The sequence below is a fragment of the Triturus cristatus genome, chromosome 1_2 (assembly GCF_964204655.1).
Source record: "Triturus cristatus chromosome 1_2, aTriCri1.1, whole genome shotgun sequence".
In the NCBI taxonomy this organism is placed as follows: Eukaryota; Metazoa; Chordata; class Amphibia; order Caudata; family Salamandridae; genus Triturus; species Triturus cristatus.
Window position 1 is genome coordinate 533,529,021 of NC_140580.1, and position 20,820 is coordinate 533,549,840.

General features: G+C 44.6%; 1 long non-coding RNA gene across 1 annotated transcript in view; it reads right to left on the bottom strand.

Moving 5' to 3' along the window:
- Nucleotides 1-3,903: 3,903 nt before the first annotated feature.
- Nucleotides 3,904-20,820, bottom strand: part of LOC146867577 (uncharacterized) — a 32,154-nt gene continuing 15,237 nt past the window's right edge. The window contains exons 2-3 of the long non-coding RNA XR_014966108.1: nucleotides 4,918-5,045; nucleotides 3,904-4,158 (exon numbers count right to left, since the gene is read on the bottom strand). This is a non-coding gene — a long non-coding RNA (uncharacterized LOC146867577). The remainder of the gene's footprint in view (nucleotides 4,159-4,917; nucleotides 5,046-20,820) is intronic.

The window sequence follows — 20,820 nt, forward strand, 5'->3', positions numbered from 1 at the left end:
GACGCGTAGGTTGGAGTCCATCGCTGTCCGTCGCGTACCGGTGCTCCTTGTTCGCGTCGTCCTCAATTTCCCAGCAGTTTTTGGCTCCCGTAAAAAATGCTACGTGCGGAGTGACGTAGGCACGAATCGTACTTGCTGGTCTGTAAAACGCTGCCTGACTCCGTCCGGACATCACGTATGCGCCATCCAGATTCAGATTAGTATGTATTTTTTTGCCGGTCGGTCTTTTGTACGACTCGTACGGAAATGGTATTTCTGTGTGAATCGTACTTGCGAGTTTGTAAGGTGTTTTTCCCGGGTACGAGTCGGACGGAGAAAAGGCTCCTTACGACCATTTGTACCCGGGTTTTACAGGATCGGAATCGGCACCTTAATGTTGAAAAAAATTCACACTGCAAAATATGACATTAGGTTTGCTCAATAAAAGCAGTTGAAAAAATGTGAGTTCATATCTTTTTAAAACATCGTCACTTCCAGCCATTTCCAAGCTCTTAAACCTTCGACGTGTGGAAAAATACATGTGATTTGTAAAGGGTAAAAGCAAAATAAACGTCCTTTTCATATTTCTTTGTGATTGTGTTAATTTGCTGTTTCTGTGAAATAGACCCCCGACCTTTTAAGTAAGGATTATTATGAGGGCACAGCATCACTACTTGTGACATCACCGTCGTGGTTTGTGAATTGGATATGATAATTAGTCCCACCATTATTTTTCATAGGGCTTGCGCCTGTACTTCAAAACTTGACTAAAACGATGGCAGCTCATTTCTCCCTATATGTGTTATCATGAAATGTGTTTTCTACACTTGTTCCACAGTCAACATTCTTGAGAACATCTTCCTCAAAAGAAACAACCTCTGCTGGAACGGTGTGAGGAGGAGGGACAAATGTGGATCATGTCTGTAGTCTGTATCATCCCATATTTGAAAATGAAGCGTATCTCTGTAGTCAAGCACATTGCAATGCAGAATTATGGAGAAGAATTAATGGAATTCCATTCTGTTTCAAAAACTGTCATGTCTGGTTGTAGCAGAAGAACAGCCCTTTTGAGAGGACCCGAATATCAATGCATGTCAGTGTGTTCTTTGACAGTTGTGTAACCAATTCCCACTACCATATCATCATTAAATGAAGGCTAATTTGCCATAGCAATGGTTAGAGACACACTTGTATCAATTGGAGTCTGCCCATGCACTTAAATTAAGCCAATCAGAAATGATTTGTTCAGCAGTTTCTAAAATAGTGGTTCACACTGAAAGTGGCCGACTTTGTTGCACACTAGAAACCAGTGTTACTAGTCCGTCTCCTCCTGCTGCTCTTCACTCTGTTGCTCCTTCCATCTGCACCAGAGCATTCATTCTAGCTTAGCAACCGCCAATTCTTTCCCCTTCTACAATGGCGATTATCTGCTGTGCTGAATCCTCATTTCCTATATAGAAGGACACACAACCCGCATCAAGGTCGGTAAACTCACTCGAGATTCACGTGCTATCCTCCTCCTTGTCTGGTGTAAGCTTAGCCCCCCCCTCCCCTAATTAAAATAGAATAAACCCATATAACCTAAAACTCCAAAAGATTGACGAATAGATCTAAGCAAGTAGATAACTTAGATGCAAGGAAACTGAAACTTTTTCATCTAAAACGTGAAAAACACCCAACCCAAAGAACAAAGGAACAATGCCAAAAAATGAAATTCAACCTTACTTGGATTTAAAATAAAAATATAAATCACAAGCTTTGCATAAACGAAAAATACACATATCCATAAATAAACAAACTTTGGACACACCCACAACTGTTTCAGACATAATCCCTCATCAAAACTATGCACAAAAAGCTCAGGCTACATACAGGGTAACTAATAGTGGTGGCAAGGAGAGATGTCAGTGACGGTGCCAAATGAAACAAAACCTTGCCCACAAACCTTTTATGTTCAACAGTGAGTCGGTACTTGATTAGTTTTCCACTCAATGATACAAAACTATATATATATTCACTTAAAAAACCATAGGTTTCACACATGTAATAGTTAGCTGGACATTTCCCTCGTAAAAAACCAATGAAATTCCCCCGTTATAGTTAGTAAAGGGAACTATAACTCACGCGACCGCAATCCACTGCTGATGACGTCAGATATTACATCACTGTATTTATTCACTTATTTACCCATTTTTCTTTCCTTTAACCTTTAGCTATACATATTTAATAAATATTTATTTTACAGAAAGACACATATATCATCAGTGATGTAATATCGCGTACCGTGCGCTTCGCGCACCTTGCGCGCTCTGTGGGCGCGCGGTGCGCTTTGCGCACCGCGCGCCCCCTTTACGCCGTTCGCGTAATTTTCACGTTTCTACCGTGCGCGCACGGTAAGCGCACTCCGCGATTTTTCGTAAAAATATTAAAAACATTTATGGCCCTTGGGGGTCCTTTGGGGACCCCCTGACAATGGCTAGGGGTTCAGGAACTGTCCACCCTGCCCCCTTTTCATGTTCTCCACCTTTATTTTTCACCTCCCTCGGACTGCGAGAGACAAAATGGCGGCCGACACTTCCTGGTTTCGACCGATTCGAATGTTTACTAAGATCTAACAACCAATCAGAATTGCGCTCGTGCACGGCAGGGTGCGCTTACCGTACGCGCACGGTGCGCGCCTATAGATATATATATGCTTTTAAATGCTATTTTCTCAGAAAATACTGAACAGATTTACACCAGACCTGCAAAAGGCACATCCCTGACCTGGGGACTACCTCTCTGCCAAATTTCAAGGTTTTCTGTTCAGCCGTACGGGCTGTAGCGCGGACTAAAGGTCCTATGGGAAAATGCATGGGGAAAACGCGTTTTGGGACCCCCCTTTTTCTCAGCCCCCGCTTGACGAATCCCCCCAAGACTTTCAGGGAAGGAGCGGAGCGGAGCGCCCCACCTATTTTGAAAATTTCGCGCGGATTCGTCAATCGACGCAAAAGTTATTCCAAATAGAATGTTGCAGATTTCCTATGGAAACACAGTCCTAACTATAACTATCTACTGGCGACCGCCAGTAGATAATATATATATATATATATATATGTGATCAAGTCCCCTAGCAGGGACGAAACGCGTAATGGCTGCTACTCTGTGGATGTAACCTAAGGACATTAAAAAACTATCGATCTTAAAGGATTGTGGTCCGTGCTCTTTTTGCGTGGCTGGTGGCAGAATCGCGGAGTGTAAGAGTGCTTGCGAATATATATATATATATACACATATCCGCTGTGCTTCTTATTGAAGGGTTTGTCAGCTCAGTAAAGGAGTCAGCAATCTCCGTACTGCACCCCTTCTGTCTTTCTTGCGTGCTTTGCATCAGACTGCAGACAACAAGAGAGTATTGCTCAGAATTACTTTATTTTAAAGTGCTCTCGTGCTCCTGCTGATGCGTTTCAGCTGCCATGCAGCCTTGCTCACAAGCAAAGGCGCCATGTTTTCTTTAAGTATTTAAAGTACTCGTTACTTCCTGAATCATAGAAAGTGACACTAGATTTTACCTATTTTGTCTGGGTACAACATACCCTTCTACATCGATGTGTTTCGATCCTACAAATCCACAATAAATACATTTTAAATGCATTTGTAAAAATTCTAAAACCTATTTCATTGTTAAATACATATATAAATAAATATTTTCTAAATGGAGCTAAAAACTGCCATAAATTCATTTTTCATTAAAAACGTACTACACGCCACCAGTTTCAACTTCAGTCAGTTTTCACTGTTGCGATTAAGTCCCTGTGCGCAGTATACACACATGAATGGTGCAATTCCATAACACTCCATCTTGTATCTCATAAGGATTCATTGTTAAATACATTTCAACCCAATTCATTTTTAAGTCATTTAAATACTTTATTTTAAGGTTTCACAATAAAACAAGATTTTCAAATAGTCCACAATCAACTATATTATAAACAGGCGTGGAAATACTTTGGAACAAGAGTCAACCGGTGCACCAATAGGTATTTAAATATTAAACAGGAGTGAACAAAGATCAAAATCTATTTCAGAGACGTGTTTTCCAAATCTTCTTTTTTATTCGCAAATGATTCAGACGAGACATGTGTTATGTAGTGAAAATCATCCAACGCGTTTCGTCCAGTACAATAGACTTCTTCAGGGCTGTAGAGTGACAGATATACACATATATAAATACATTTAAACAATATGACTGACAACATAACAAGGCACATCCCCATGTATCATGATGACACATATATCCATATTTTAGTTAAAACCCTTCTTAAATGTGGTATAAAGTCCAATTAACTTTAGACATGAGCAACCCATCAAGACAAGATACAGAAAATACACACAAGAAACATCCTGACAACGTACAAGAGGTGCAAGAAACCGTATTAAATATTTTCGAAATCCTTCTCAAGCATTTAAAACCATGATTTCTGTAGAGTCCTCATAAGTAGTGAGGCACAGTCAAAAGAGCGCAATATGTGCAAACAGTATAGTTTCATATAAGAAGGAGCAGATCAGGCACAGAAAAGATCGTGATGGCTAGATAAGGATAGTTAGGGACCCTATTTAAAAAGCCCATAGAGAAGAGAACAAGGAGAATAAATTGTGACAAAAATAAGAAATTGATATTGAGTAGCCCGGTGCTGTAGACACTAACCCCATCAGGCCAGATGGAGTGAGTACAGAAGCAGGCTAAGTAGTACCCACAATGTGCGAAGTGTTCATTCATGTGGTAACAAAGGTACCCACATTTTATCACAAATAGTTGGGAGTGGACATGTCATCCCTAAAAAAAAAAGTAAGTCCTGAAAGTAAATGAATAAAATATACATCCAGTTAGCTCAGCTATAACTAAGTGGTGTGTTTAAAAATAACAAAGAGGCATGTGCGGGGGTATGAAATACTCACACCAGACAATAGTTGAAATCATATTCAAAACGGTAGTGTGAAATTGGTAAGATCCATCCATTAAAGACAATTTTCGAGGTATGTTCCAGATACGGAGACCAAGGGCAAGTCACACAACAGGTCGATACCTAAAGCAAATAAGTAATCATCATATGATTATATCCAAGGTCGAAACCTGTATAGTTGTCACCTAGAGAAATGTATATTCCAATTACTAAAACATGATGCCAACCAAAAAGAGCTATTATGGCTAATGTCATTTTAATCGATGTTGCAGTAAATAGAGATTAAATGTCATCATAGAACGTAATGTGTGGAAATACTGTTCAGGTTTCCGCCCTAAAGTGTCGAACCAGCGAAGGAAATCTCAGGTCTTGAATTTATCAATAAGTCATTAGAAAGCCATAATTTCCGGTCAGTAAAAGTGGACAATTTAAAATCAATAGCATCTAAAATCAGTTGAACCATATATACAGTATCACGATAAAACTATCATCGGTCTCAGTACAAATCCATGGTGGGGAGAGAGCGCGCTATTCATTACAATGTTACAATCTAGACTCCATCCTGCTTGTTATGTAAGATCGTTAAAAACAGTATAAAATGATATAGAGTATTTACAATAAATGTAACATCCTTCATAGTACAAATTTCAAACAAGGGAATGCATTGTTCACTGCAACATCACAGCTTTAGCCCCTTCTTTCTTCTTATAAATCCTAGGGGGAGCAGGTATTTAGATGTAGCAAATATTACATACGGTTCTGTGTTATATTTCAAAACCCTTAAGGCCTCTTGATGCTTCCTAAATCCCAGCCTATTGCACAAGGGACGGATCCATTTCTTCCTTGCTCTAGCATATGCTGGGCAAAGAAGAGGATATGCACAGTGTTTTCAGTAAGGCCTAAAGTGCACAAAGTGCAAGTTTGTTCTCCCTGAGTTCCCCAAATTGCGGTATAGCTTCTGGGGTTTGTCGTACATTAATTTCAAGTACAAGATTCTCACCAGATGTGTCTGGAAATTGTCAAGGAAATCTTCAGAACATGGGTTAGATTTAACATTAAGAAATTGCAGTGTTCTCTGCCCAAATTAGGGTCTTGATGAAGTACATTTACGGCATGCGCCCAGTATGTTTGTTCCAGCGTATTCTTACAGCTTTGTGCTAACTTGTGTGGCTCAGTTCAGTATGAGCAGAGACCACGTTCTGTAAACCATTTCTTAACAAATCTAAGCTAGGGAAAAGTTAGGCATCTAGGAGTTCTTCGAGGCCTTCGCAATAGACCACTAGTTCTGGCATTGGCCATAGCCTAATCCAGTAAAGCAGCGGGTGTAGAGGTACAACTTGCCCTATATGTTTTACATTTAAATCGTGAAACATTTCGGGTAAGTGGTGTTGCCAGGGGTAGCCCCAAGATTCTCCTCAAAAACTTTTTCTCCCCATTTGTTATGTGCTTAATATCGCCATTACCCTAAAGTTCTGATCCATATAGTGCAGCTGCCTGTACTTTACATTTGTAAATCTCTAGTGCTGGTGTCGTTGGTTTACTTGAGGATAGGCTATACTTCTTAAGAATAGCCCCGAGTGATTTATCTGTGATTTCCATGCCAACTTTGAATCAAGTAGTATACCCAAATAGGTGAAGTTTGGGACATGCTCTAATTTCCGATTATTCACCCTAAGATTGGTTCTGAAGTCCTTGTGGGGGTTTAGAGCCATATACTTTGTTTTCCCAATATTTATTTCTAGGCCTTTTAGATTGCAGTACATGTTAAAATCATCCAATCCTTTTTGCAAACCTTTTCGGCATATGCACAATCAGGATAGTGCCATCTGCAAATAATAGTGCTAGGATCAAGTTCCCACTGAGCTTTGGGGAATCATTTTTTGATTTTTCTATATAATCAACCACATCATTAAAATAGAGAGAGAACAGGGTGGGCTCCAGAACGAATCCCTGTCTCACTCCTCTGGCTATCGGGACTGGTTCAGTAAGCTCGCCATTCATACTCCATCGAACTCTTGCATAGTTATCATGATGTAACCTTCCTATCTGATCTGGCAAGTCTGCAGGGACTTTTTGCTTTTGCAGTGAGTCCAAAAGTAGACCTCTGGTGAATAGATTGAATGCTGCTCTTAAATCTACAAATGCTATATAAATACGGCCTCCCTTTATCTTGGTGTATTTCCAGATGATGCACAGGAATTACATTTTCAAATGTCTAATACATAATTATTAATGTTATCAGTGATGTCACTGACCATGTCATGAGTGATGTAGTATGTGAGGTCATAAGCAGAGTATTGCAGGGGCGTAAGTTATAGTTAGCTCAGGTGACTATATTTTCTGAATGTCTATGGTTTTGTACGAGTGAAATCTGAGGCTAACTATAACATCCCTGCAACCTTTGGTTTTTTTCAGAGAATTTCTAAGGATTTAAAAAAAAAAAAGTATATTTCCTAACTATAACATCCTTGTAACCTTTGGTGTTTTAAGTGAATTTATATGAATTTTTTTAATTCTATTTCCTAACTTTAACTTCCCTGTTATCCTTGGTTATTTTGGTGAATTGCTGGTTTCTCACCTTCATCTTGCCTCTTTCTGCTTGTTGCTGACATTTATTCTGCCTCTTTCTGCTCATTTCTGACCTCTATTCTGCGTCTTTCTGCTTGTTTCTCACCTTTATTTTGCCTCTTTATGCTTGTTTCACACCTTTATTCTGCCTTTTTCTGCTAATTTCTCACCTTTTTCTGCACATTTCTCACCTTCATTTTGCCGCTTTCTGCTCATTGCTGACCTTTATTCTGCCTCTTTCTGCTGATTTCTGACCTTTATTCTGCATACTTCTTCTTGTTTATTACCTTTATTTTGCTTCTTTCTCCACTTTTGCCCTTGGCGCTGCGGGGGGAGCCTCAAGGCCACCACAGTCCCAGCCAGCTCCCCGCCTTCTGCAGGAGCAGGCATTGTTCTCACAGATAGAGAGCTGCTAAACATGCAACTCCCTGTCTGTAAGAACAATACTTTTGTCTTTATCCCTGCCCGCTTGACTGCAGGCGGGGAAACAGACGAAAACTCCACTCTCAGCAAGCGGGAGGGTTTTTGCAGCTCTCACTTGTTGAGATCAGAGTTCGTGTTTGCTCTGAAATGGTGGGAGCAGTCAAAGCTCCTGCCAAGTCAGAGCAAACAGCTATGCCCTGGGGTGGGCACCAGGGGACATAATAGAAGGCGGCCCGGCTGTGGAGGTCTTCAGGGTCATTATTGGTTCCAGGAGGGGGCCCCCTCCTTTGATATGCATGGACTGGCCCCACAAGGTGGTAGTCTCCAGGGCCGTATATGGCCATTATATATGTTGCGGTATCCACTTGTTTCCACAATGAGGGTTTCTAATATTGTTTAGTACCATCTCCGTTGGATAATGCATTTGCTAGAGAGATCTGTGTATTGTTTAGTCACAGTCATCATAAAATAGTAATGTAGGTTAAAGTGCCCGCTGTAAAGCACAAAGGGGCATATTTATTAAAGAGTTGTGTCACCCTTGCACCACGCAACAGGGCTCAAGAGTGATGGAACTCGAGTTAGATTTAGCAAGCCATGTAAGGCCACCTTGCATGGTCCTGAGTGCCTTGGTAAATCTAGAGTAATGCAACACAGCGCATTTTGTTACTCTGTCCCATGGAGGCATTCCATGGGTAGAGTGTGAGTGTTACCATGTATCCACCCATTGATTTTGGTGCATTCCCAGATTTACCATTACTGATAGATCTGGGAAAGTGTCAAAATGCTAAGCATCTCCAAGTGAGACATAATGATTACAAATACCGTTCTTTCTCCTTATTTTTTCATCTTTCTATGTGGGCTGCATTATGCAGCCCACATAGAAATAAGAAAATGCCTCAGAGAATGGTTTTTGTGCAGGAAGTTGTCCCCTCCTGCACAAAAATAATCCTGCTTCCAACACAGGCACTCTTGCAACATGGTGCCAGTCAGTCAGATCTCATCTTGAGATCTGTTGGCTCCACGGATCCTCTGCTCCATCATAGGTGTGTAGCGGTATTGAGTGCATTTAAAAATTATTATACTGAAAAGTAACTCTCTATGCAGATGACAGTTGATGGCTTTCAGTATGTTCCACCCAGGTTTTTCTGTTCAGCAGAAAAAGTTGCCTGCAGGGCAAAGATTCTCCGTAGTAGATACTTAAGGGCATATTTATGAGAGTCTTGCATCATGCTTGTACCACACAATGTGGAACATGCTGACGCAAACCTCTATGTCATATTTATGAAGCCACGCCAAGCCACTTGGCCTGGCTTTGGATGGCTTAAAAAATATGTAGTAATGCAATGCAGCGCAAATCTCTGGGTTGCATTATTCTGCTCAAGGGAGGCGTTCCATGGGTGTTGTAGTGGATTTTCCCATGTAAATCCCATGGTTTTTGATGCATGCATTCCCAGATTTACCAAACTTGGAAACACGCCAAAAAGATATGCTCCCCAGGTGAGGCGTAACAAGATGAAATATGTTCTCCTTGTCTTTTCATCTTTCTGCAGCACATACAGGAAGAGGAAAACGCCTCCATGGTTGTGTTTATGCACGAAGATGCCCCTTCCTGAACCAAAACAATCCTGCCTACAACACAGGCACACTTGCACCATGTTGCAAGGGTGCCTGCATTGGCGTTAGGCTGTCTAAATGGCATCAAAAGACACACAAATTGATGGACAGAATGCAGAACAAATCAAAACATTCACCCCCAGTCAAGAGATTTGGGTTAAATCCATCATTATTTTGCTCATCATTCCACCCCAGTTTAGACCAGGCCATATGCAAATCAGTCCTGACCCTGTGTCTCATGCGAACAGTCCAGCCCGAACTGCCAAGCCAGGTCCTCCCTGGACCAGAAACAAGCATCTTAGGACCGGTTTTGGGGTTGCACCCCTCTGCAGCCCGGATAGCTTGATTCCAGTGGCACAGTGAGCCCAGGACCCATGTCTGGGCATACCTGGCGCACTTAGGGCAAGAAAGCAAAAGACACACAAATTGGTGGACGGAATGCAAAACAAATCAAAACATTCACCCCCAGTCAAGAGATCTGGGTTAAATCCATCATTCTTTTGCTCACCATGCCACCCCAGTTTAGACCTGGCCATATGCAAATCAGTCTTGACCCTGTGCCTCATGTGAACAGTCCAGCCCGAACTGCCAAGCCAGGTCCTCCCTGGACCGGAAACAGGCATCCTGGGACCGGTTTTGGGGTTTCACCCCTCTTCAGCCCGGATAGCTTGATTCCAGTGGCACAGTGAGCCCAGGACGCACGTCTGGGCATACCTGGCGCACTTAGGGCGAGAAAGCAAAAGACACACAAATTGATGGACGGAATGCAGAACAAATCAAAACATTCAACCCCAGTCAAGAGATCTGGGTTAAATCCATCATTCTTTTGCTCACCATGCCACCCCAGTTTAGACCTGGCCATATGCAAATCAGTCTTGACCCTGTGCCTCATGGGAACAGTCCAGCCCCAACTGTCAAGCCAGGTCCTCCCTGGACCGGAAAGAATCATCCTAGGGCCGGTTTCGGTTTCTAAATGGCATCAGCACTGGGATAAAGGACAGCAATGCGCTTTATTTGATAAATATGGCTCATTTGGGTCCTTTTCCTGTGATGTAGTGCAGCAAGGTAACTTGCTGCACTGCCCTGTTCCACAATTCTCGTAAGTATGCCCCTATGTTATGTAAGTAGCATAGAGTTGATAAAGAGAATCATCATAGCATGTCAATTTCAACATAGCATAGACTGTGTGCATTACGTAGTAACACATGTAAATGAAGACTGCAGGTAGTATGACCTTTAACATCGTGGGTATTTTTGAATGAATAGTGTCTCTTTGGACAAGTTTGGCATAAAGTAAACATTGTTCTTAGTAGCTACTTTTAATACTCGGTGGAGTATTTCTCACAAGAGTTTCACTGTCTGCAAACAGTGTGGTACAGAGTAAACTTTATCCATAGAGTAAACACTGTTTAGAGTACCCACTTTTCTACTCATATCAGCATCATTTTGCACTTTGGGTTTGGTGAAGGGTTTAGTATGGATAAAGGCTCTCTGTAGAAGAGCATTGAATATGAACAGAAGTTGTGTATCTGGACAAACGTGGTTTTCTCTGAACACTTGTATACAGATTGAACACCATCTGCAGTAGGGGGTCTACCTGTGCGTGATTGTTAATGTGAGTTCAGCTATCCATGAAGTATATGGTATGGTATAGGGTCAATGCTGCATATAGCACAAACTTGGTACACCTAAGGGATTTGCATCTGTAATGGCTGTTAGAAATTCGATTATTAGTTATTGATTCCCAAGCAGCAACGACTATTCTTCCCAGGGTGAAATCACAAGCAAACCATAAATTAAACTGCTCAGCCCTTAGGTATCTTGGCACAGAGCAGTCAGGATTAACATATAGGCAATTTGGAAAGTATTTGTGCAAAACATCAAAGAGTAACACAGTGCAAACACACCATAAAAGGAGTCCTCAGCAGATTTAGAAAAATTGAGTAATCTTTCATAAATAACAAAAAGAAGCCAACAATAATCCAATTAGTAAAACCAGAAATATTCAGATTTTAAGATTTGAGTACAAACAGTGCCAAAAGGCGTAAAGTTCCAACTGTGGATATCTGGTCCATGTCGGACTGGGAAAAAGTCACAAGTTCAGGCTGACCACGATGGAGTGCAGACCAGCTACAGGGACCCAGTTACGTCCACTGTACAGAGTACTTCTGTAGGAGAGTAGGGTCTGCTATCCTATGGTCACCCCAAATTTTTGCTTTTTGCTTCACTGGTTTTTGACATATTGAGGCTGTGGGCCTGCCAATCAGACCCCCAGCCTGCTGTTCTCTCTACTAAATTAAAACTATGCACCCTAGGTGCATAACCAATTGGAAGTGGATCACCCTGTCAGCCCCTGTACCAGTGTACACTAGGTACCCAGGGCATTGGTGTACCCAAGGCCTGCCAGGGGCTGCAGCATGTATTATGCCACCCCAGGCTTGGCCTAACAATCTGACACAACTGGCTGATCACTCAGCTGGGGTAAGTTGGTGTAATCACCTCTTACTTAGGTGTAGTATACCTATACCTAACCTTAAATGGGACACCTGGTAACCTATGAGTCACTCCTATGGCAGGCCTTAACAATCCTGAAGGCAGAGTGCTTGGTTCCATGTGAGATGGTGCTCTGGCATGAGCTGAGCCTGTCTGCAGTGGTCGGAACAACTTCCTTCTACTGTTTCCAGATATCGTCATACCATATACTCTTAAGTGCATTATGAACCTCGCGGTTAAATGCTATCTTTGGTTTGGCTTTATCAAAACATGTCGAGTAAGGTGTCATACGAATTGGAATACTAACCCCTCGCCAATTCTGGCGACGGGGTTAGCATTCCACCCTTCTAGAGGGACACGACATGTACAGTGCCTGAAACCCGGGTAAAATCAGACATAGCCTCAGCTCCACAAAATGGATGCTGCCACCACAGACACAAGTCTGCCCTCCTGCTGCTGGGAGTCCTTCCAGCTTGGGAGGTGTGGACAAAGGGTTTCCTGCCAGGGGAGGTGCGAGCACCACCCCAGACAGGATTTTGTGTATTGGTCAGGTAGGGCTTGAAAGAAACCAGACATGCCTGTGGCTCACAAGGAGCCTCGGGGCATATGCCAGTTCAAACCGGTCCTGGGGCACACCAGTCCCGGGCCTGGGGCGAGCTGGACAAAGGATTGGGGGTGTAACCACCCCCCTTCCTGGTCCCACCCATAGGGAGGGACCTAGCAGGTAGTCCGGCCCCTAGAATCCGAATAAAGGTAGGAGCTGTGTCCTAAGACTTCAGACATCCTGGAATCAACTTGAAACTAAGAAGAAGACGGGAACTTCGACATTCTGCTGCACAGAAGACTGAAGAAAATCTCCCCTGTGGTCAGGGAGTGACCACCTTGCTAACGCAAGCACCATCCAGCGAATCAACGTCTGCTTTGCCGCCGCCTCCCGCCGGAGCCCGAGCCCAGAGACTGACAAGACCTGGACCTCCAGACCTCTCACCGCCCGATCCACAGTCCCTGCAAAGAGGAGACCCGTGGAGGCACCGAGACACGTGGAGCCAGCCATCTTGGAACGACTACGACAAGCTGACAAGTGCAACAACCGAGGCTCCCTCCAAGTTGTGCTTTGGGTCCTGAGAAGCCCAACCCTCGAGCAGCATCTGCACCAAAGGTGAGCCCTCCAGCATCTCCACGATCTGCGTGGGGCCCTTCTGCATTTTGCCACTCGACGCGCCTAACCGGTTGCTGGCCCGCTGGCTAGTGGCCATCTTGGCGACGAAATCTACGACAAACACCGCTGGTCTGGTTGCTCCAGACTGGCCCTTGCTCCCCTCCAAAGGAGCAATCCCTCTGACCTTGCTGGTCAGAACCAACAGCTGATTTCCGAATCCTCCTGCAATTGCTTTTGCCAAGGCTTGTTTGCTTCGATCAAGTCGCCGACACCGCCGACAGCGAGAGCCTGCGTGGGACAGCTCGTGAGCCGACTCCTGGACGTCGTCGACCTTCAGGGACCACGTGGCTGCGGAGACAAGCTACCCCTCATCACCTGTTTGCACCCGACATCGCCTGGTACCCACCTGGTGCCACGCTGGTCACTGGCTAGTGACTGTGAACACTGTCCCCTCTGCTTACAGGTCTTCAACATCTCCGATCCACTCTTGGATCCACTGCATCTCTTCCCGACCGACCGCCTGCAGCACTTTTGTCTACAGGCCCCACGGAACAGATAGAAGAAACCCGACGCACTTCGAGGCCTATGCACCCGCTTCCTGTGGGTGAGGTAAAGCTGGTACTCCGGTGCCCATGTGTAGTAATACATCTCTAGTGCCTGTGTTCCAAATCTTAAGTTCCTAGGTCATCCGGAAGATTCCTTTTGCAGTAACTTTGTACTTTTTACGCACCCATTGAAACCTATGGGAGCCCGCGTGTGACTATTTGCTCTGCACACGCAACCCGTGGACCTCCTGGTCACTAACTGAAGTTAGCTCCGTGTAGGCCCAGCGATTCTAGAGGCCCTAGGCCTTTTCCCTTTTCTGTTCGTGGTACTTATACCACTATTTTAGTATATGGTTCGAGTGGCCACCAGGGCCTATCCATATAAAGTGCAACTTCTGTGTATTCTGTGATAATCTTGTTTGACGATTTGTGCTCCTGTGCTCATAAAGAGACTAGGGGTTACTTTGAGAAATAAATACATATATATTTTGAATATATATCTGTGTGGTGTCCTTTCATTGGTATAAAAGGGGGTTGCTATTGGTAAAACAGCCTGCTTAACACGCTTCACGAGTTTAGCCTCAAAGACTGCTTAGCCTACGCTACCACTAGGGCAGCTAGTCCGAAAAGGTTGACTTACAACCACACCATAAGGGTTGCTTGGCATGGTACAAGGTGATCACTTTAACTAGTGAGCATCATATACCAGGCCAACTTCTCACATTGGTGAGCAGCGGTTGGATTTGAGCTTGCTGTGTTTTACCATTGTAATCTCTTGGTTACCAATTGAAAGATCACATAGGTACCTGTAGGTACATATAAAACAAGATTAGATATACATAAGTTCTACTGAACTTAGTTGTTGTAGAGCAAAGGGAGTAGCACACCCTGACTACAACTACTAGATAGGTTTAGTAGGTAAACCCAAGTGTAGGTAGATTGCAACACATCCACCCACACTTAAGAGCAATGGCCGGGGCAGAGGGGTCCACTGTACCCATCTCTGTTGAGAGTGACCCCCAGAGGGCACCATCCAGCTTTGCTACCCTTAATCAGAATGAGCTCAGGCATTTGGCAACTCTTAGAGGCCTTAAACAGCCCAAGAACCCAAACTCTGCTGAGCTCAGAGAGCTCTTACAGAATGATGAGAATCAGAGAGCACTCAAGAAAGCTTCCCAGTTAGCCCCCTTAGGGACAGGAACAGGAGGCCCCCCTTCTAAAGATGCCACTGAAGTACCCCTTCCCAATAGTCACCCCTTAGATGGGATGCCTACCACAGAGGATGAGAGTGAAAAGGATACTGACAGTAGTGAGGATGAAGGGAGAACTAGCCCAGTGCCAAGTGTTATACTTGGCCCAGCTAAACCAAGGCTATTGGGGACTGACAGTGGGTTCAACCCACTGGATCTCCCCAGTGGACTTAACACCGGGCTGGGAAGACAAAGGAATCGCTCAGGTGACTCCAATGCTTCCCATGGCTCTAGAGGCTCTCAAGGTCACTCCAGGAGAAGGATGACCACCCCTCAGAGGAGGGAACATGAGGCCAAGATGCAAGAGGCCCAGCTGAGGATCAGGAAGCAGGAGCTAGAAGTAGCCCTGATGGAAGAGAAACTTAGCAAGGCTAGACAGCATAAAGAGAGTGGGTCTATACCCACTGGTGGCAGCATTGTCCCTAAGGACAAAGATAGGGTTTTCGACAATAGAAACCTGTCTAAGGTTGTGCCCCCCTACAAAAGTGGGGATGACATCCACAAGTGGATAACTGCTCTTGAGAGAGCCTGCAAAGTACAGCAGGTTCCTGAAGATCAGTGGGCAGCAATCCTCTGGCTCTCCTTTGAAGGAAGAGGCAGAGACAGACTCCTCACTGTTAGAGAAGAGGATGTCAGAAACTACAGAGTCCTGAAGAGTGTTCTAGTTGATGGGTTAGGCTTAACCACTGAGCAGTACAGGTTAATGTTCAGAGACACCCAAAAGACACAGACTCAGGACTGGTCTGAATACATTGAATGTGCCACTAAGGCTTTGGAGGGTTGGTTGCTGGGAAGTAAGGTATCTGATTTTACAGGATTGTATAATTTGATGATGAGAGAACAGATTTTAAATAACTGTCAAAACCAGCAACTGCATCAACACTTGGTTGACTCTGATCTGACCACTCCCCAAGAATTGGGAAAGAAGGCAGACAAATGGGTCAGAACCAGGGTTAAGCAAAAGAACCAGAACCAGGGCCAAGGGGGTGATCAGAAGAAAACAGACCAAAAGGGTGGAGATCAGAAACCTAAAGACCAGAAGTCTTCAACAGGGCCCCAAACTACTGCTAAGGAGGGTGGGTCCCAACAGTCCAAGAAGAAGAAAGAAGGTCAGAAGAAACCCTGGTGCAATCATTGTAAAAATACAACTCACTGGACTAGTGATTGCAAAAAGGGTGGAGCCCCCAACACTGTTGCCCCTAAGGCACCTGCTCCCAGTACTACTGTTAGCAGTGTTGGTCCCCAGACAAAGGGTGTAGTGGGAATCACTATGGGAACTGAAGGAGATTCTGACTTAGACAGAACCCTTACACAGGCAGTCTTGATCTGTGATGGGGACATTGATTTGTCCCTGACTGTGAGCCCCAGTAACCTGGGCAAGTACAGACAGACTCCTTTAATTAATGACCAAGTGGCTCAAGCCTACAGGGACACATGTGCCAGTGTCACTATGGTGACACCAGGCTTTGTGGATCCTGGACAGTACATACCAGGTGAGAACTACCTGGTGACCAATGCCAGCAATGCCACTACTTCACATAGTGTGGCAGTTGTTAACTTCTCATGGGGAGGGGTAACTGGCCTCAAAAGGGTTGTGGTTAGTGCAGACCTCCCAGTAGAATGTTTGTTGGGCAATGACCTAGAGAGTTCTCTATGGTCAGAAGTGGAGTACAGGACTCATGCAGAGATGTTAGGTATATCATCACATGTCCTTGCTGTGACCAGGTCACAGGCCAAAAAGTGCCTCACTGAACCACAGGTCTTGGATCCTGGAACAATGGACCAAGCACCTACCAAGAAGAAGAACAGGAGGGTCAAGGCTGTGCCTTCCCCCCTGCCTCAGAGTGATGATCAGCCTTCCCAGGAAGCTGATCTAGAGGACCCTGAAGGAACTGTCCCTGAAGAGCTTGAACCTGACCAGGTTGAGTTTCTGGGGACAGGGGGACCTTCAAGGGCTGACTTGAGGCAGGCTCAGTTATCCTGTCCCTCTCTTGAACCCCTCAGACAGCTGGCTGCTGCTGAGGCTGCTGGGAATGCTCAAGGTACCCATAAAGTGTATTGGGATGAAGGGCTCCTTTATTCAGAGGCTAGAGACCCCAAGCCTGGTGCAACCAGGAGGTTGGTTATACCTCTGCAATTTAGGGGCTTCCTTCTTACCTTGGCCCATGATATTCCTTTAGCAGGACACCTAGGCCAGAACAAGACCTGGGACAGACTTGTCCCTCACTTTCACTGGCCTCATATGAATGAAGATACAAAGGAGTTTTGTCGCTCCTGTGTTACCTGCCAAGCCAGTGGCAAATCAGGTGGCACAACAAAGGCCCCCCTGATACCACTACCTGTGGTGGGGGTTCCCTTTGAAAGAGTGGGAATAGACATAGTGGGTCCCATGGATCCTCCCACTGCATCTGGGCACAGATTTATACTGGTGGTAGTGGATCATGCCACCAGGTATCCAGAGCCAATTCCCCTTAGGACCACTACAGCTCCTGTTGTGGCCAGGGCCCTGCTGGGAGTATTCTCCAGAGTGGGGTTTCCTAAGGAGGTAGTATCTGACAGAGGTACCAACTTTATGTCAGGATACTTAACAGCTATGTGGAAGGAATGTGGTGTCAACTACAAGTTCACCACCCCTTATCACCCACAATGCAATGGGCTTGTTGAGAGATTCAACAAGACCCTAAAGGGTATGATCAAAGGATTACCTGAAAAGCTCAGGCGAAGATGGGACATCCTTCTACCCTGCCTTCTGTTTGCTTACAGAGAGGTCCCACAAAAAGGAGTTGGCTACAGCCCCTTTGAATTGTTGTTTGGGCACCCTGTGAGAGGCCCACTGTGTTTGGTGAAGGAAGTGTGGAAATGTGGATTTTCCTGATCAGTTATGTCCCCTATCTTGGACCCCAACGGTTCTATATGCATGTTACAAGTACATGTATGTTCCCTCCAGTTCCAGTTTCTAAGACGCAAACATATGTGTGTCTACCGTCAACATGTTCTCTGTCAGATCCGCCATCAATGGGCTGGATATTCGATTCCTAAGTATGAAAGGCCACCGACTTTATATGGCTAAGTTACTCCATTTTTACAGTTCAGGCGAGTAGGCCCGATTCTGTCCTCAAAGCCTTTCCCTGCTCTCTGTCTCTGACAGCTTCAGCTTGAGCTCGCATCTGTATCCATGAACTTTGTCCTACTCCCTGTGCAGCTAACGGTGCCTGCCTCGGCCAGTTTTCGCCTGTCTGCCAAGAAGTTGTATTTCACCTTCGAATTATCTATTTTGCTCTTCAGCCGATGCATTCCTGTCCAGTGATTTAGGTAAACATTTCCTTTAGCTCACAAGCAAAGGACTCAGCCTTTCCGTCCTCCTGCAAGTGATTCATAGCCCTGTTGCCATGGAAAGTTTTCTGCCCCTCGCATCTCATATAGACACTTAGACGCTTGTACACGCACACAGTCAGTATAGAATAGATTCTGTCCGAGAGTCCTTCCTTGTGGATAACATAGTTCTTTAAACATAGGATGTTAGATATGATTTGGGATTAGGTTGACTTGACCCCAGACTTCTCGTCTCCACATGTAGAGCTAAATGTCAAGTCCCCTTCACCCCCTAGTTGCACGTCAATTACACGTCATGCTGCCGCGCGCGCATCTATGCCAAGTATTATCTTATAGATCCACCTATGTCTGATAATGCAAACCAATCATGTTTCTTTTATTCCTTATTACGCCTAGTTTCGATTATGTCACTGTCACGTCACTTTTCTTATCAAATGTTACGCCTTCTACATTCGTTTCATTGTAATGTACTTATTATAAAAATACATGTCTGTTAATAAATTATTGTACTTCACTTCCTGAACCTTCGTGGTGACGGAACCTGAGGGCCGCGACTCGAGTCGGCCATTTTGAATGGAATAAAGCCCATTAGAAACCTCTTATACCACGGATTCTGCCTCTTGTTATTTTGAGCTATTTACTTTAATTTAAGATTCCGCATGAAATTCAGTCCGGTAATATTTATTTTATTTACCACATAATGGCGCCCGAATAGGGACACTTTCTCATCTCACGCGCCGGCGGTGCGTTGCAGGCCCGGTCTCCTGCCACAGCTGGACGGACCATAAACGCGTACCAGCAGGATTTCCTGTAAGCTCCCTCCGGTCAAGCGGGGGCGACTGAGGCTGCAATCAACCCAGACGAGGCGGTGAGAAGTGCGAAGTATCCCGACCAGAGCCTAGCTGAGAGAGCAAGATCCGAGGTATACAGAGGCCCACCAGGTTTTCCGAAATTCCGACGTCCAGAAGGTCCGATGTCCGCAGTTATCGAGTCCTGTCCATTCTCTGAGGCCTTCCGTTTCAAGGAGCTACTCGGTGAGTACCATCGCCGAGGAGGCGTGTTGACGCGCACATAGGTTGTGCCGGTCAAGACGGATTTGGGTACACAAATCCGGTCTGCACTGTTTAGCAGTGTATATGTACTGTTTAGCAATATATCAAGTATTCCGAAGTATTCAGTTATTGTCAAGAAGTCAGCGTGGTGATTAGTTAGGCAGACTGTCATCATTGTCGATCATTGTTATAATGTTCAATGTTTAATGTTTAAAGTATTCAGAAATGTCTTGCATATTGTGGTATGAATGACTGTTCATTGTTCACTGTTCATTATTGTGTTTCTCGTATTAAGTAAGTTCAAGAGTAAGTATCAGGTCAGTTGTCAATATGCCGCTCTTCTCGAAGTTAAGACAGATTACTACCAGAAAAGGGGTGCTTGAAGAAGCAGTTCCTATTCCTCCTAGAGACACTCCAGGACATTTCATGTACCATAAACATGGCTTAGATGCCATATTGTTTCTTGATCTATGGGTAGATTATACCAAAGGATTACCGGAAAGTCAAAGGTGGCCCATAGCGGGAACCTGGGATGCAGAGTGCATCATGAAAGTGGAGGAAGAGTTATGGAAAAGAAAGGTCAGACAGTCACAGAAAGACGCTGTTGAGTTATGGCGTAAAGAATCTCATAGACGAACAGAAAAAGCACGTAGACAAGAAGAGAGGAGTAAAGAAAGTTCAAATAAAGTTCAAGAAAATCTATTAATTGAGGAAGGTATCCGAGTGAAATCAGAACAAGTAAATAGACAAAGAAATGCTCTTATGAATGGTATGTATCCCCTTCTAGCCGAAGGACTACCTAAGGCTGTTACGGAGGTGCCAAAAGACTTGCCACCCCCATTATTTCCAATTAAGGTACATCCAAAAGGGCATCCCAGAACCGCAGAAGATGTTTTTCTTTCCTCATATCTAGACGATGCAGCTCCCGAGTATGCTAACGCCACACCACATAGACCGTCTGGCGGAGGGATTCAACGTCAGGATCAGGTATCTGTCCCCGTGCAACAGCAAGTCCCGATACAAGCTTCGGCAAGCACATCTGTTTCCGCATCTGTCTCCGCAGTTGACTCTACAGGGGTATCGACACCCATAGTTGCGGTGTCACGTTCGACGAACCCATTCACGCCCGACGCCCCAGATGGGGCCACGGGAGGTGCTAGCAGTATTTTTACACCACCTAGAATAAATAAACTTGTTTTTCAAGAGTCAGCACATTCACGTACACCTAAGTTCGTAAATGAACGTACGCTTAAGGAACTCCTTGTAAATTGTAGATATGACCCCGTGGTCGGTAAAGAGGACGAAATGGTCCTGGCATCATTACGTATCAGACGAGCCGCAGAGTATTTAGCAAGGTTACCAGGAATGACTACGCATCTAGATAACATATACCATTTTGTTCAAACAGGACGAGATCCAGGATGTATTAACAGAGCTATGGAATTCCAGAAAGTAGAGATA